The sequence below is a fragment of the Tachysurus fulvidraco genome, chromosome 5 (assembly GCF_022655615.1).
Source record: "Tachysurus fulvidraco isolate hzauxx_2018 chromosome 5, HZAU_PFXX_2.0, whole genome shotgun sequence".
Taxonomy (NCBI): domain Eukaryota; kingdom Metazoa; phylum Chordata; class Actinopteri; order Siluriformes; family Bagridae; genus Tachysurus; species Tachysurus fulvidraco.
Window position 1 is genome coordinate 17,342,255 of NC_062522.1, and position 16,309 is coordinate 17,358,563.

Sequence of the window (16,309 nt, forward strand, 5' to 3'; positions counted from 1 at the left end):
TGAGTCAAACAAACACTAAACATGAATTCAATTCAAAGATACATTTATATAAATGTAATAGAGATAGGTCAAATATCCTAATAATTACAATTAGCATTAAATTAGTTTAGAAGTGATTTGTATTTCTTATTTGATGACGAACGAATAGGAACGCAACTGAATCCACCTTTAATGTGTAAATGCTCGTGCAAGCGATTTATGAATAAATTCATTCACATCCAGTTTGATAAACAAGGCCTAACACGATCCTAATCGAATTACAAATGCAAGGCTGATGTCACATAACAAGTCTGTTTCTAAAGATATAATATGGTTTAGAAAGACGTTTCATTGTCTTTTCTCTGCACTACAGCACTTTAGAGTCAAAATGACGGCAGTAATGGTTGAACTCGCGACTGCCTTTAAAAGCATTTCATCCCTAAGAGGTCCATTTCGAGCCATTCAGGACTCATGCACATTCACTCAGTAAAATTTATTTCAGAACAGCAACCTAAACAAAGAAATATTGTTTTCATGTTTGACGTCTAGAATGACATCTGTTGTGCATCAATGCTATTGTAAAGTCTGTAATAGTTAAACATGTGGACATCTTCCTTCATTTCTTTATTTATTCCTTCGTTCAGCAATCGCTTCATTGTGGATCCGAAGCCTATCCCAGGAACACTGGATGTGAACTGAGAATTCTTCCTACTTTTGATGCCAGTCCAGTGAGAAGCACAATGCACACAGACACGGTCACAGACTCATTCACACTTAGGGGCAATTTGAATATATCCAATTCACCCTCTGTCATGTTTAGTGAGGGGTAGAAATCCTTGATTTTTGACCAAATCATGCCTTGGCAGGTTGAATGTGATTGCCTCAGTAGTTAAGGCTTTGAACAAATAATCAGAAGGTTGTGAGACTATATTTCATGACTGCCAAGCTGCTAGTGATGGCTCCTGATAAAAGCGTTGAATGAATTTAAAGGTAACTGACTCACTCTGTGCTGTTGCTGTGTCTGTGTTTCCGCTCATAGCTACATGTAATGATTCATGTAACGATCCATTTGGCAATTAATAGTTTTGTTTTTTTTTGATGTTGTATGATGAAGGTGTAGTGTGTTTTGTGATAAAATACATCATGGAGCTTTTTTCTTTGTAGGCGTAGGAATCCAAATCGGCTACAAATGCTTTTACATGAAAGCTGACAGTGTGCACTTTAACCCAGCTAGTAATTGTGACATTTCAATAAATTCACAATTTAATCACAGGCATGGCCCAACCCCGCTACTGTAGGACTAAATGCTTGTTAGTTGTTTGATTCTAAGAACAGAGAATCAGCAATGAAAGAAGAAGCTTTGAGGTCAGTCGCTCTAGATCACTCCCTTACTTTTAGGGGAAGACTAAAACTATTTTCTAGGGTACACTATCAACTCATCCGGTACAGAGCTACAGGAAATGCAGAGTGAACTGACACACCCGAGAGGACATATGCAGATCAGATGCTGAGATGTGCAGAGAAGGAACATTTCTGGGCAAAAAGGAGTGCAAATCAGCATTTTAGAGTATAGTGACGGGACAATTTAGGACAGACAGGACTTACATTTATTACCCCCAAGTGTGCTTATGCATGTTGTGTTCGAAAGCAAATAAGCGAGAAGTGTCTCTGAAGATGGAGTGTGTGAATGAAAACACGAGATTGGGATCTGTGTGTGCCTCAGCAGCAGATGAGCTTTTGTGTGAAGTGTGCACTAGGGAGCACATGCATACACACACACACACACACACACACACACACACACACACACACACACACACACACACACACACACACACACACACACACACACACACACACACACACACAAGCATGAATGTTCAGTGTTCTCTATGACCATCGTGTCTGCCGCTGCCTTCTTTAAAATTCAGGAACAAAATTGTCTTCAGTCTGTGAAAGAAGCGAATGGAGTGACAGGCAACAGTTGCAGCAGACAAACAGAGATCACAGGGGGGATAGGAGGAGAATGTGGGATGGTGAAATACTGAAAGAAGAGTGGGGACACGACAGAAACAAAAGGCAGAAAACAAGAAGAGATAACAGGGGTTAGCGAGACAGAAGGCACAGGAGTGTAGAGTTGATAGAGATTCCGTTCAGAGTCTCTCCATCTTTCCACAGATCCCTCTATTCTAGCAGCGAGATTGAATAGCATCGCTAGAAGACCCAGAGGAGGTGGTGATTTTACTGCCATGGCGATGTCCTAATTTACATATCATTATGAACATGCAACAAAAATAATAATTAGAATGAAAGTTCATTTATAAAACAGTGCTTAAGGTCATAAAACCCCAGGTTTACCTCAGGCGGAGACGTGATTGTGGTATAACTGTGTATAATGTGTGCTTCATATTCAGTACCATAGAAAACCCCCAGACAATTTCATAAAATACACATAAAATAACAGACTGCAAATAAATAATATATAAACACAGGAAAATAACATGTATACTGATAGCCTATTTCTACACAGTCACTAAGTTAAAGCTTGAAATTACCGTGTTTTATTGGCAGATGCTTATTTCACATTTTATTTCAAAGCAAGATTATCTGCCATTAGAACGTCATTTACAGCTTGAAGAAATGTGCTTAATAATAATTAATCTTGTTTTATAATAATCTCACTGAGAAATAATTGATAAACTATGTGAAATATTTTTACTTGATAAGATGGCAGTGAAAGATTCAATTCAGATACAGATTTTATGGAATAGGGCTCTTACATCACGTCTCATGAAACTTCAAACTTCATCCTTTACTAACATCCACCAGTCATCCGTGCCATCCCCCCCTATGAGAGTGGAACTAAGTTCAGTCTCTTGCTGCGCTGTGTTGGTTGGGTTCACACAGACTTAGCCCTTGCTCACAAACTCGTCAATACCAGCCAATTTACAAGCACATGAAAAATCGACCTGGGATAACAGGCAATTTCTCTGCTTCAGAGAGAGAGGAAGAGAGAGAGAGAGAGAGAGAGAGAGAGAGAGAGAGAGAGAGAGAGAGAGAGAGAGAGAGAGAGAGAGAGAGAGCAAGAAAACATCCCTGGTGTGTAGGGTGAGATAGAAAGTGGTTAAAACAGGATGGGGGAGTAGCTCTACTTATATGCCTGCAGAATTGCTGCCCGTCTGCTGTGTAACATGTTTTCCTTTTGTGTGCTACACAGCTTTCACACAGCCCCAGCATTGGCAGTCTTGGCTCAAAGAGAAAAGAGGCCCACCATGAACATGCAAATCTAACAGCATCAATTCAGATGATGCTTCCTGCCTTTGTGCCTGCTGTCATATCTGGGGCGTATCCCAAACGGCACTGTTTTTATCTGACTTTGTTTTTTTTTTTTATCTGTTTTTATCGGTTGTAATAAGCAACACTTGAAGAGAAAACATAAAAAGGCTTATTTCATGACCGCAGTGCCAACTAATCTGCCCTCACAAATAAAATATAAAAGATATCAAATTTTTAAATAGAATTGTATCATTTGAATAAAGAAAGTTCTTTCTCCTGTCATATACAAGTCCCACCCACCAGCCAGCTCTCCCCTATCACACCACAGCTACTGACCAGGGGTGAAGGTAAACAACAGCTTCATCTTTTGAGTACCCAAATTCACCTTTTCAAACTCCAGCCCATGCACCACAGGGCTACACTCAGAGGAAAGCATTTTTGTCTGCCATTTTTCCACATGCATAAGCTCACAGATGCCCACCATTGGCTGGTATTCCTGTGACTGACATATGATAGAGTGAATGTCCCCCTTCCTTCCTTTATCATAATATCATTTATGCCCTAATCCAGAGCAAATAACATCTTTGTCTGAGCAATTGAGGGTTAAAGGCCTTGCTCAGTGGACCAGCAGGGATTTGAACTTACACCCTTGTGAGCAGTAATCCAAAACTTTAACCACTAGGCTACCAAACCCGCACACTAGGCATAAACATCCTCCTTCTCTGAGAGCAGGAACATTTTTTTGCTGTTTTGGACTCCCAGTGGCTGTGGAGTCCCATTGATGGCTGTGGCATTGTCAGGATTTTGCCTCACGGTCTCTTGGGCAACAGGGCAACCATTTTACAGTCGTACCAAGAAAACATTTAACTTTACATATTCAAGAGAGATGCTAATCATCTCAGATCACAATATGATAGAATATGATAGTTTTAACAGGTTTCTTTGCTGACAACTGCTGCATTTTGCTCTTAAAGAATAACAAGATTGTAAATAACAAGGAGTAAGAGCCAGTATTTGATTAGTGATTTATTGTTTTAGCATAGAATTACCAAATACACAGAATGTGGTTAACTAGCCCCCATGCTAATCATATGAGAACATTAAGGGAGCCAATGATTGTTTAAATTATGTTTTAAGTATCTATAATTAGTGTCACAGGGTTGTACTTCATCAGTCAATACCACAATATCAAGGAAACAAAGAAAAATGAGTAGGAGAACTTACTCTCCTTCTTCTCATGATTGTCAGGAAGTTTGGATGATGCATCTTGTGAATGGAGTCGGTGGACTGTAGACTCTGGTACGGATTTTACTCTTTATTCCAGAACACCATTTAAGGCCAGTGTTGGTGGAAGAGAAGTAATGGCATACAACTTAGCAAAGAGAAGAATTCATTTTGTGTGTGTGTGTGTGTGTGTGTGTGTGTGTGTGTGTGTGTGTGTGTGTGTGTGTGTGTGTGTGTGTGTGTGTGTGTGTGTGTGTGTGTGTGTGTGTGTGTGTGAGTGCTTTTCCATCAGTGACTCACAGTATGTAATAACCGAATAAATGTGGAGCACCACACTTCTTGTTGCTTCTTGATGCACTGATATATAACAAAAACACCCAGTCACATCCACTGATGATGTCAAAGGCATGTACAAACAAAAGCATTCTAGCTCAACTCACCAAGCAGTAAGTGATGAGTAAAAATGCCCTAAAAAATTGGCCTAAAACAAAGACACTAATGTGAAAGATAAAACTATAAAACTATATATATTCTATCAGGGTCTTTTGTGTAGCATGTGATGTGTTGTTGTTGCCTATTCCAAATATTGTATAGGGTTGAATGTGTGCAGGTAACAGAGTAAAGGAATATTGTGGGTCAAGCAAGAATGTTCTGTAAGGGTTGTTTTTTTATGAATGTTTAAAATGTTTTAAATCTTAATTACATACATGGCATCACTCAGCTGATATTCCACATAGTGTGTTTCTAAACCAAGTCAGTGTTTACAGCCATGTTAAATTCGATGTATGGATGTATTGCATTTTGGGAACACACACTCAAGTATATCAACTAGATATGTTCTTACAATGTATTGTGGCATTTCCAAAATCTGTGAGATTCAAGTGAAAACTTTAACTAGACATCAGTTTCATCAGTAAAGCAGCTATTGGAGAGCAAGCCAGTCAGCCTGGAACATTCTGGTTGACAAATATTTCATCAGCATAGGGACGAGAGGATCACCCGCACTCTCTGATGATTTATTTATTTGTACTTATAAAATAAATAATATATCTCTATATATGATTTTGATGATTAATTTATTTATAATTATGTTAATTATGCATGCACTGTGGGGTAGAAGACCTCATTTTTCTTGGGCAACAGCTTTTGGAACAGCTTTGCAATGATCACAGACACAGGGGGCTGATCGGGGTCCGGGTGTAACGGTGCATGTATGTGTGTGTGTGTGTGTGTGTGTGTGTGTGTGTGTGTGTGTGTGTGTGTGTGTGTGTGTGTGTGTTTTGTTGTAATAATGATTTATTCATGGTTCACTCTGGACCTTGGACCCTTGAGACCTCTAGAGAAAGAGTGAGACAGAACAACAATGGTCGTAAGGAAAACGAGATTCAAAAAGCATGAAGAGGATGGAGAAAAATCTGATATGGATGTTTAGAATGAAAATGCAGCTTTCGTTTAAAATAAAATCCCATTTCTGGTTTAGTTATAGACACCAGTGTTATGGTTATTTGGGTATCAGCAAACAAATAAATTGGCAGAGTCATAACAGTTTTGTGAGGGAAAAAATTTGATGTGTTTGAGTAGAGTGTGTCTGTGTGCACCTGTGCATACTCCTCAAATATCCACAGTAAACATGCGACAAGTTCAATAAGTCCTTAACCTTTCCTGTGTAAACCGTGATATCTCTCAATAGTCCTCAGAAAAAGCGATGGTGTTAAATGAACCCCTACAGAGTGTGTTATGGTCCTGCACAGCCCACTGTGAACTCCAAATGAGCTCAGCCCAAGTTCTTAACCTTGGGTTAAATGCATTGGCTAGCAGTAGCACTCCGGGCACACGCACACACACACACACACACAATGTCACTACCCATAAAAAAACAGCCAGTATACATACAGATAGGGAACAAAAGAAAACACAGCATAAGCTCTCTCAGTAAAGTGTAGAGAACAAGTCTAGGGAATAAGAATGTAACAGAGAGCTCATCACAGCCTTACAAGATGAACCACAACTACAACAGCCGTGGCCTCATTACATCTGATGACGCACACCTGTTTCCCATCACACTTACACCATAAATAATACACACAACCTAACGGTCATTGCTGAATCTCTCTAACCTTTTCTATGTTGTTTGTTCTCCTAATTCTTGTTTTGTTGATTTTGTTGGATCCGGTTTCGACTTTGTTTTATTAACCTGAGAGCAAATAAATAGGCTGCCCAGGTATCTGTCTCTGCTGCTACCTGATAATACATTATTCAGCTTGAACACATAAAGTGTTGTAAATGGACACAAATACAGATAAATAGGAGGCACACTATTTCATTTCTTTTTTCTTTTCTTTCAAAAACGCTTATAAGAAAAGGTGTCTATTTAAGATTAGATCCAAAAAAAAGTTGTGCAAGATGTTACATATACAAATATCTGGAGCAGTGAAGGGATACAGGTAGTTACACTACATTACACCCTGTTCTGGATGTGTACTGGAAGAATGAGCCGTACTCTTACAAAAGATATTCCTTCAGTGGATGCTTTGATGAGGGTGATGAGAGCACTCGCTGACAACTCGGCCTGCAGTTTCTCAAAGGTATCCAAGAGGTTTGACGTCTGGCGATTATTAATGCCATGGCATATGATTTCATCATGTTTGTCCTTATCAAACCTTTCAGTGATCCCTCGTGTTAAGCTCCTAAGCCCAAAATATTTAATGGTACAAGGCAAAATCCTTCCTTTTACTGGCCTGCAGTGTGTCCCTGCTTTGATCAAGGTCTTTGAGCTTTCTTCTTAATTTATGGATTTTTTGTTTACAAGTTCTGTTCCCAAAGATGTTTATCGCAAAAACAAGTCTGTAGCCTTAATCCTGTGGGCTCATCAAAGCCTGATAAGAGACTTTAGCCAGGAGCGCTTGTCTGCACCCTCCCTCCCTACTCCTTCGCAAGCAATGGAAGGAGAGAGAGAGAGAGGGAGAGAGCTTGGGCGGATGGACAGGTAGATATCATCTGTGTGGTACTGAGCTTCTGTCTGGCCCTTTGTAGTGTCTAATTCCACTCTCAGCTCTCCAGACACGGCTAATAACACAGACCATTGTGCTGCTCGTGTCTGGGGAGCTGCAGAGATGTTTGTCATGAAGTGATAGACAACGAAAAGATGTTTGTTGTTTCTTTTTTACGAGAAAAGCAACAAGAGTAATAAACATTGAAGTGGCTGGAATGAAATCGGTTCAGAGTGAGATGGAAAAGTATGGAGAACAGAGAACTGTGTGCCTGTGTTTGTGTGTGTGTGTGTGTGTGTGTGTGTGTGTGTGTGTGTGTGTGTGTGTGTGTGTGTGCATTCAGAAAAAGTTAATTTAAAATATTGTCATGAAGCCAGTTTGCCTCTAATTTTAAACACAGACACATGCCTGATCATCAATGGAAATCTAGTTGTGTATACAGTAAAAGACAGAGATCAGTGCACTTAAATTTATTTCTTTATTTTATTTCCTGTGTGTGTGTGTGTGTGTGTGTGTGTGTGTGTGTGTGTGTGTGTGTGTGTGTGTGTGTGTGTGTGTGTGTCTTGCTGAGGTTGGAGATTGTGTGTGAAATCTGTCAATATGTGTGAAATGACAGGCTGGATTGGCCTGACCACTGCAGATAGATTTAGTAGATTGTATGTTCATAAGGTGTGTGTGTGTGTGTGTGTGTGTGTGTGTGTGTGTGTGTGTGTGTGTGTGTGTGTGTGTGTGTGTGTGTGTGTGAGAGAGAGAGAGAGAGAGAGAGAGAGAGAGAGAGAGAAAGAGAGAGGTGTGAACAGGACTTAATCCAGCCTTGAGGATGTTCTGCTGAAGTTGTAATATTTCTCCAATTTTAAACAGCAAGACATAGAGATGTTTTCTCGGAATATGAATATATATGACTGTTGAAAATAAAAACCTTCACCTTTTCGCCATCATCCCTCTGCTGCAGTTTTAAAGCTGTTTTTCAGCATCTCGGTGTAGACATACATACTACATATACATATAAATACACATTATATCTCAAATGAAAGCATTATAGGTTATATTATGCATTTTATTGTATAATAATGAGATGCTGGTCAGCTAAGCTGTCTATCACACCTGTGATAAAAAATAGAGAAATAAAAATACATTTTTCATACCCACAACTCTCTCAGGCATCCCAGGGTGCAATGCATTAGTTATCAAGAGCAGGGTGCATGCAGAAGAAAAGGAAGAGCAAACAGACTGAGAGAAAGAGAGGGGGATGGCAGTGGAGTGCTAATATTTTCAGTCTGTAAAGCTGTTCAGCGCAATACAGAATGTGTGTACATTTATTCAACATTAGTTCTTATTCATAACAATAACATAACTCTTACAGCATCCTAACCTTCTAGCTACAGCATCCATAGCATATACACAACAACAAAAAGTAAACTCATTAAACTGGTGAAAGGAGAAATTATATCTGTTGAGCTGGCTTGGGAAGAATAAAGTCTGGGCAAAACATCCCATTTATACAAAGTTAAATCAAATGGTTGAAGAAATGGGTGGTTCCCTTAAAGATACATAGTTTGTACCTTTGGCTTGCAGAACCTTGCATAAATATTCATCCCCTTTGAAAGGTAAATGAATTAGGCTTAAATGCACATTTATGTAAATAAATAAATAAATAAATAAATAACCCTTGAAATTAAAAATGAGGGAAAAATCAATATTGTTATCAACATGTAAAATTATTTATAAATGCAAAACATTGAGACACAGCAAAACTGTGGGACATTTAAATTAGTTCTAGTGCAAACAGGCATCAGAAGTCATATAATTTGTTGCATACTATTAAAATTTCATGTGATCTCACTATAAATACATTCACTGTTCCTGGTAGACCCCAGAGATTGTTAGAGAACATATCCAAACAAACAGCACCATTACGACTAGGACCTAGAAGCTATTAAAACAAGTCTGGGGGAAAAAAGTTATGGAAATATATCAAGCAGGCTTTGGTAATAAAGAAAATATATATGCCTTACTTTGAACGTCTCTTGCAACATTAAACTCATTATTTAAATAAAAAAAGAAAGAATATGGCACAACTATGCCTAGAGGAGACAAAAAGTCAGCATAACTGATTACTTAATCACTCTATGGTGTGTATATTTTATGAATGGATTTGCCAATTGTGCACCTTTAAAGATTTACAATAAAAAATAATGAATTGTACAACAGTGCTGAATGTTCAGTGATGTACATTAGTATGTGGCCACCTGACCATCACACCTATACGTAAATGAGTCTTTTCCAAACTGTTGCCGCAAAGTTGGAAGCACGCAAATCTATCGAATTTCTGTCACTGTAACAAAGAGGCCTTAACCTGTTCCAGCATGACTATGCCCCTGTGCACAAGGTGAGCTCCATGAAGACATAATTAATCAACTTGGAGTGGAAGAACTCAAATGCAGAGAGCATTGACCTCAACTCCACTGAACACTTTTAGCATAAACCGGACTGCTAGCTTCACACCAGGCCTTCTCTTGGTCCTAGAAGAGCACAAATCCCCACAGCCATGCTTCAAAACCTAGTGGAAAGCCTTACCAGACAAGTAGAGGCTGAAATAGTGGGATGTGGTAGCTCAGTAGTTAAGGCATTGGACTACAGATTGAATGGAGTTCAAACCCCAGGTCCACCACTACTGGGACCTAAAGCAAGGCCTTTAACCATCAATTGCTCAGTTGTATTAAATGAGATGCAAATGTATGTTGCTCTGGATAATGGTGTCTGTCAAGTGCCATGAATGAATAGCAGTAAAAGAGGATCCAGTCAATAATAATGGCCATGGATTTGGAACGTTCACTGGCCAGGTGTCCACACACATACACTGTACCTTCGGATACATTCTGAAGGCAAAAATGATGTTTCCTTGAAGAGTAATTTGAATAAATGAATTTTAAATTCTCAGCTTAATCAAAATTTCCAGCATAAGAAATGCAGGACAAAAGAATTAAATCCAGGAAATTGGACCATTAACAATACATAGTTTTAGCTTTGAAAATCTATATGTTTTGCATTATCATCCTGCTTGAAAAATAAAGCACGGCCCATTGATTTTAAAAGCATTTGAGCAAAAACGATAGAGTTACGATCCATGTGAATGAGGTTTATTAACCGAATTATTCACAGGGTTGATGTAGTCAGCCAGGAAATGGTAAATACAGAAAAAAATCAGTGTCAATATGAAATCCACCATCTTAATAATGAACTAGACAGACAAGAAAGCAACAAGGATCAACTTACACACACTAAATAGTTAGCATGACTTTGCAGTGTGGGTTTCATGTGTTTATATATGGTGTGATTATTATATATAAATGATTGAAGAACAGCAGTGGTACTTGGAAGAGAGTGACTGAAGGGTATTGCCTGTACTTGCTCTGACAGTTGTGTCAATAATTTGTTTCCATACACTTCAGAAGTCTTCTTTCTGCAGACACATCATTAATAAAGAAAAATGAACAGAACACATGATGCCTGAGATAGGCACAGGGTCCCAGTGACCCGTGGTAGTTCGGATAAGCGGTAGAAAATAAATGAATGAATGAATGAATAAGTGGTGAATCTTTTAATTATTTATTCTTTCTTCTTTACATCTTTACACTCTCATCTTTGTAACTCTTGTCTATAGGACAAATCTAGAAATCAAATGTATTCTGATTTATTTTGTTATTCAATTCAATTTATTTGTATTGCATTTTCAACAGTGAGCATGATCTCAAAGCAATATATAAATACAAAAATTTAAATATATTTTTTCCATAACTAATAAGCCTAAGGTGACGGTAGCAAGGAGAAATTCCCTGTGAAAAATTATATGAGGAAGAAACCTTGATAAGAACCAGACCCAAAAGGGATCCCATCCTCATCTAACACAGGATTGTGCAGAAGTGGAGTTGTGTAACCAGAAATGATTATAAGCATCAGCAACTAGTCCTTATGTAGAAACATCCTGTAGAGACATATGTGACCAACACAAAACAGCTAACCAATACTTTGTCCCTCAAAGGAAGGTCAGTGTATAGAAAAAGATCAAACTTATAAAGGTACGTATATACAGAAACTCACACAATATGAACATATAGAGTCTCCTTAAATCTGACATTCTTCTCTTTTAAGGCATTTTTTCAGTCCAGTGTGGTGGAAAAAACAACCAAACAAAAATGAAAATGGTGATTTACAGACATTGAATGACAGCAATGACTTAGGATTTAGGAATTCACATGCATTCAGCCAGTCTCAGTGACTCATTTGTAAGTGGGCTGCATGAAAAGAGAAACCTGAGTGGCAGGTAAAAGAAAGAGAAATCGTTTGCTTTGCAAAGGGAATGACAGACAGCGCGATTGATTTCTTTTCTTTTGCTGTTATAAGATCCCTTTTTTTACTTTCTCTGCAGAGATATTTTAATTTTGTATTTTTTTTTTTGATGTTCTATATTGTGAAAAGAAAATGAAAAAGTCAATATTATTCCAAAGCAATTTAATATAATGAGGAGCTGTTCCAAAAGGCAGAGAGGTTATATAATGTGGACAAGAGCAACTTTGGAAATATTGGCATCATTTTTGTCCTAACATTGAAGTGTGAGAAACAAGTTGTGTTTGTTAAAGATGTTTTTTGGGCTATCCAATGCTAATAATAAAGGATTGTTAAAACTTTCGCTGTGCCTTCACAGACACTGGACCATCTGCACAGTGTGGACTTCAGCAAAGTGTCTGTGATGAGAGGATCAAGAAGAAAGCATGTGAGGGTTTTCTGGGGTGTTTGTTTGAGATTGATGACAGTAATCGGGCAGGTAGCCATGCAAAACTAATGTGTTTGTAAGTAGCTATAAATATGTGCAAAGGGATAAAACAGCACTCTTGCTCTCACTGCTTCTCCTCGCCAACCGTTGTCTTTGACTAGAAAATGCATTTTTTTTCTAAGTCTTATTTTTACTTAAGATTTAAAGAAGTGCTTATAAATGTACAGCAAAACAGAATCGATCTAAACACAAGCGATGTTACAGCAGGAAGGAATTTTAGTGCAGGGAAGCTCACAATCCTCTTCAAGTCCCATTCAGCAGTGTTTTAAAGTCAACAGATCTGCAGGCTTTACTGTTCCTGACATTCCAGTGAACACTGAACCGATGTGATCCACAGACTCTTGTTTTTTAGTCCAGCACTGAAGTTTAGTGAATGATTCCAGGTTTACATGCTCTAGTCATGATTTTCACAATCACGCCTGGATTCAGGACAAATCAGCTGTGTTGCTGAGATGTTTCTATCTGATCATCTACATGTTCATTTTGATGAAGTCGAGTCTTGTCACTTTTCAGTCCTTTTGACGAAATGGCTGGAATGAATTTGACCCAAATGAAGGAGTGATTTCGTTACTATGCCTCTGTTTCTCCAGGTCAATATTGCACCTTCCTTGAGTTTTCTTTACTATTTTCTTTACTATTTTTACTGTAGACCACATTTTTGCAACAAAGTGTGAGCTTTATCTAAGAATATTTAAACCTAGAATTTCAATTATTAATGAAACTGCTTCTTTCTTTCTTTTTTAAATACGTGTTTAGTTACTCAAGTAGTGCAAATCTATCTATTTCAGTCTATTTTGAGTTTATATACTGCCTTGAAAAAACACTTGAGACATTATACTTATAGGATTTTATGAGTACAACACTGTAGGGGTGTGTGTGTGTGTGTGTGTGTGTGTGTGTGTGTGTGTGTGTGTGTGTGTGTGTGTGTGTGTGTGTGTGTGTGTGTGTGTGTGTGTGTGTATGTGTGTGTGAGAGAGATAACTTTGACAGTTAAAGGTCATGCGGAAGGAAGAGCACATCTGAGAATTTGAAGCCTTTGATCACTTCACAAGGAATGAAATCTATATCTTTCTGTCCTTCACCCTAATTTATCACTTTCACTCTCTGCCTGTGCTCAGAGCTCAGAGAGAGAGAGAGAGAGAGAGAGAGAGAGAGAGAGAGAGAGAGAGAGAGAGAGAGAGAGAGAGAGAGAGACTGGGAAAATTCAACAATTCTCAGCTCAATGAGGATTTAATAGATTTTTAAGTCTTACATTATTACATCATTTTTTTTGACAAGGCAACAATTTGGTTACTGTAAATATATTTATTATTAACATATAGAATAATTTTATTGTTCATATAACTTTTCAGATATTATAAAGAAATGATGCATTAAATGTATATACAATGTAGTTCTACATTTCTCTGAATGCCTGAATAATAATCTGAAAATCATACGGCGAGAGTCATATTTGAGTCATAATGTGTGTGTGTGTGTGTGTGTGTGTGTGTGTGTGTGTGTGTGTGTGTGTGTGTGTGTGTGTGTGTGTGTGTGTGTGTGTGTGTGTGTGTTTGTGTGTGCATGTTTTTACAGTATATCATGGTGGGGAGCAAATCTTCCCACAAGGAAAGAAATATCTAACAGTCTTAACTGTTTAGAAAACTGCTTTTCTTTTGCAAAAAATGTAGCTATTATTTGTTAAATAGGTGTTGGTATAAGTTTAAATTATCAATTGGCTACATTAATAATCATGTCAGAGAAAGTTCCTCACAAGAATAGTAAGACAAATGTGTGTGTGTGTGTGTGTGTGTGTGTGTGTGTGTGTGTGTGTGTGTGTGTGTGTGTGTGAGCTTTATCGATGCCTGTCACCATGGAGATTTATTTCCTTTTCAATGCCTGAGCCTAACAATCTGAAGAGAGTGGGAGAGAAAGTCCAGTTATTCATGAACCTGTCGCCTAATCTGACAGGTGAAGCTAATATGACACCCTGCTGAGAGAGGAAAGGAACGACAGATGACTGAGAGACAGGAAGAGAGAGAGAGAGAGAGAGAGAGAGAGAGAGAGAGAGAGAGAGAGAGAGAGAGAGAGAGAGAGAGAGAGAGAGAGAGAAAACAAAAACAAAGCCGAGGCCAGGGGACCCACATCTCCTCAATGGTACTGTAATGTCTTATATGGTGACCATCCTGCTACTATTACTGCACATTTATGAATTGTTCAATGACAAGCAACATTGTACTAAAAACCTAAAGCTCACATTTATACACATATTATATTTATAAAGCATTAGCAAAGGTGCAAAAATCTGCCTTTTTTTTGCCTGTTATTATAATAGAACTACATCAGAATGGAACTCAGGTCTAATAATTTGCTGAAATTTCATCACTTGCTCTATGCTGATGATATTGCTAGATAAAAGTTAAGATAGCATGAAATGTGTGTTTAATAAAGACAGTTTCTGTGGGCACTTTAACATAAAAACCAAGATCCCTGTAATTGTAAATATGAATAAGTTCTCTCCTGATGGATGTGAGATAAACACATAGACAAGTTCAGCCTGCTTAGTTCAATAATCAACAAGGAAATGACAATCATTCAAGAAACTGGATGACAAATTGCTTTTGGCAGGGCAGCATTGAAGAGCTTTGAAATGTGATTTTGTGAACAAATGTTGTTTTTGTTTAAGCCATGATATAGTATATAACAAATACAATGAAACAAAGATTTAAATTAAGACAGACTGAAACCTTTGATTTATGGAATCGGTGGAGAAGTGCTTACAGACAGGGAAGCTTGGTCTGTGTGCAGTGCAGTCTTTTTGTTTTTAATTAAAAAATAATAAAAATATATTTTTTTTTGTTGTAGTTATTTTGGCATACACCAAAAACACCAAAATTGGAATTGGAAACATACAGTTTATCTGTATATTTAATCTGGCACAGGTTTTAATCTGAGCTTTGGACCAGCACTGAGAGTAAACCATTCAGTGTCTGGGTTTATGTTCATATTACAGATTGTTTTTAAATATTCATTTAGGCACTGATTTACTCCAGGTTTAATTGACATTTTTTTGTGTATTTTACATATAATAGGTTGTCTGTCACTTTAGAATCCAACAATAAATGTAATGACTTTTAAAAGCTTCTGATTGGTTAGTTTTAATTAGTTTAGAAGTTAATTGGGAATGCATTTGTAACTCTTAAAGGGACCTACTTTTAGATTCACCAAAACATTTCAGCAAAAAACCATGTGAAACTCCACAAATCCAGCTCCAATGTAGAGGTATTACAATGTGCCATAAAGCACTGTACAAACAATTGTATTCAAATATAAAAGATTTGCCACCACACAGACTCTACATCAATCAGTGAGGAGGCACAGTTTACCTCAGAGGGATGAACATCCTTTGGTCTTAACAGTTCATCTGAACGGCAACACAACACCAAAGGAACTACTTAAGGAATTAAATATTGTATATGTATTCACTATTAACAGGGGACAAGCGCCAAAAAAAAAAGCCAGACTGAAATTTGCAGAGTCAGTCAAAGCCTTTTAGCGGAAAAACATTTAATTGTTTGTCCATAAGGATCACTGCTATGTAAGGAGGAAAAAATGTAAGGTTTTTAATCTGCAGAATACCATCCAAATTTTGTAGCATGGAAGTGGCATTGGTTGGTGGGTTTTGCTAGAAAAGGGACTAGTTTATCATAATCATCATCAAAAATCCAAAAAATTCACATCATAATGAAAGAGATTTATTTAGAAATACTGAAGCAACACCTCAAGACAGAACAGAAGTTCCCTTTCGGAACTCGAGCTGCGTCGAAACGCTATGGGAACGCCCATAGCGTTTCGACGCAGCGTCTCGTTCCTCAGGGAACTAGGGTTACGGTCGTAACCTAGAGACGTTATAACTAAATGGCTTATAGACAACCAAGAGAAAGGAAGCAGACAAACCTGACTTGTGAGAATCTTGTAAAACTTTTTTTTGTGTGTGTTTTTATTTTGTAATTAAATAGATATGCTT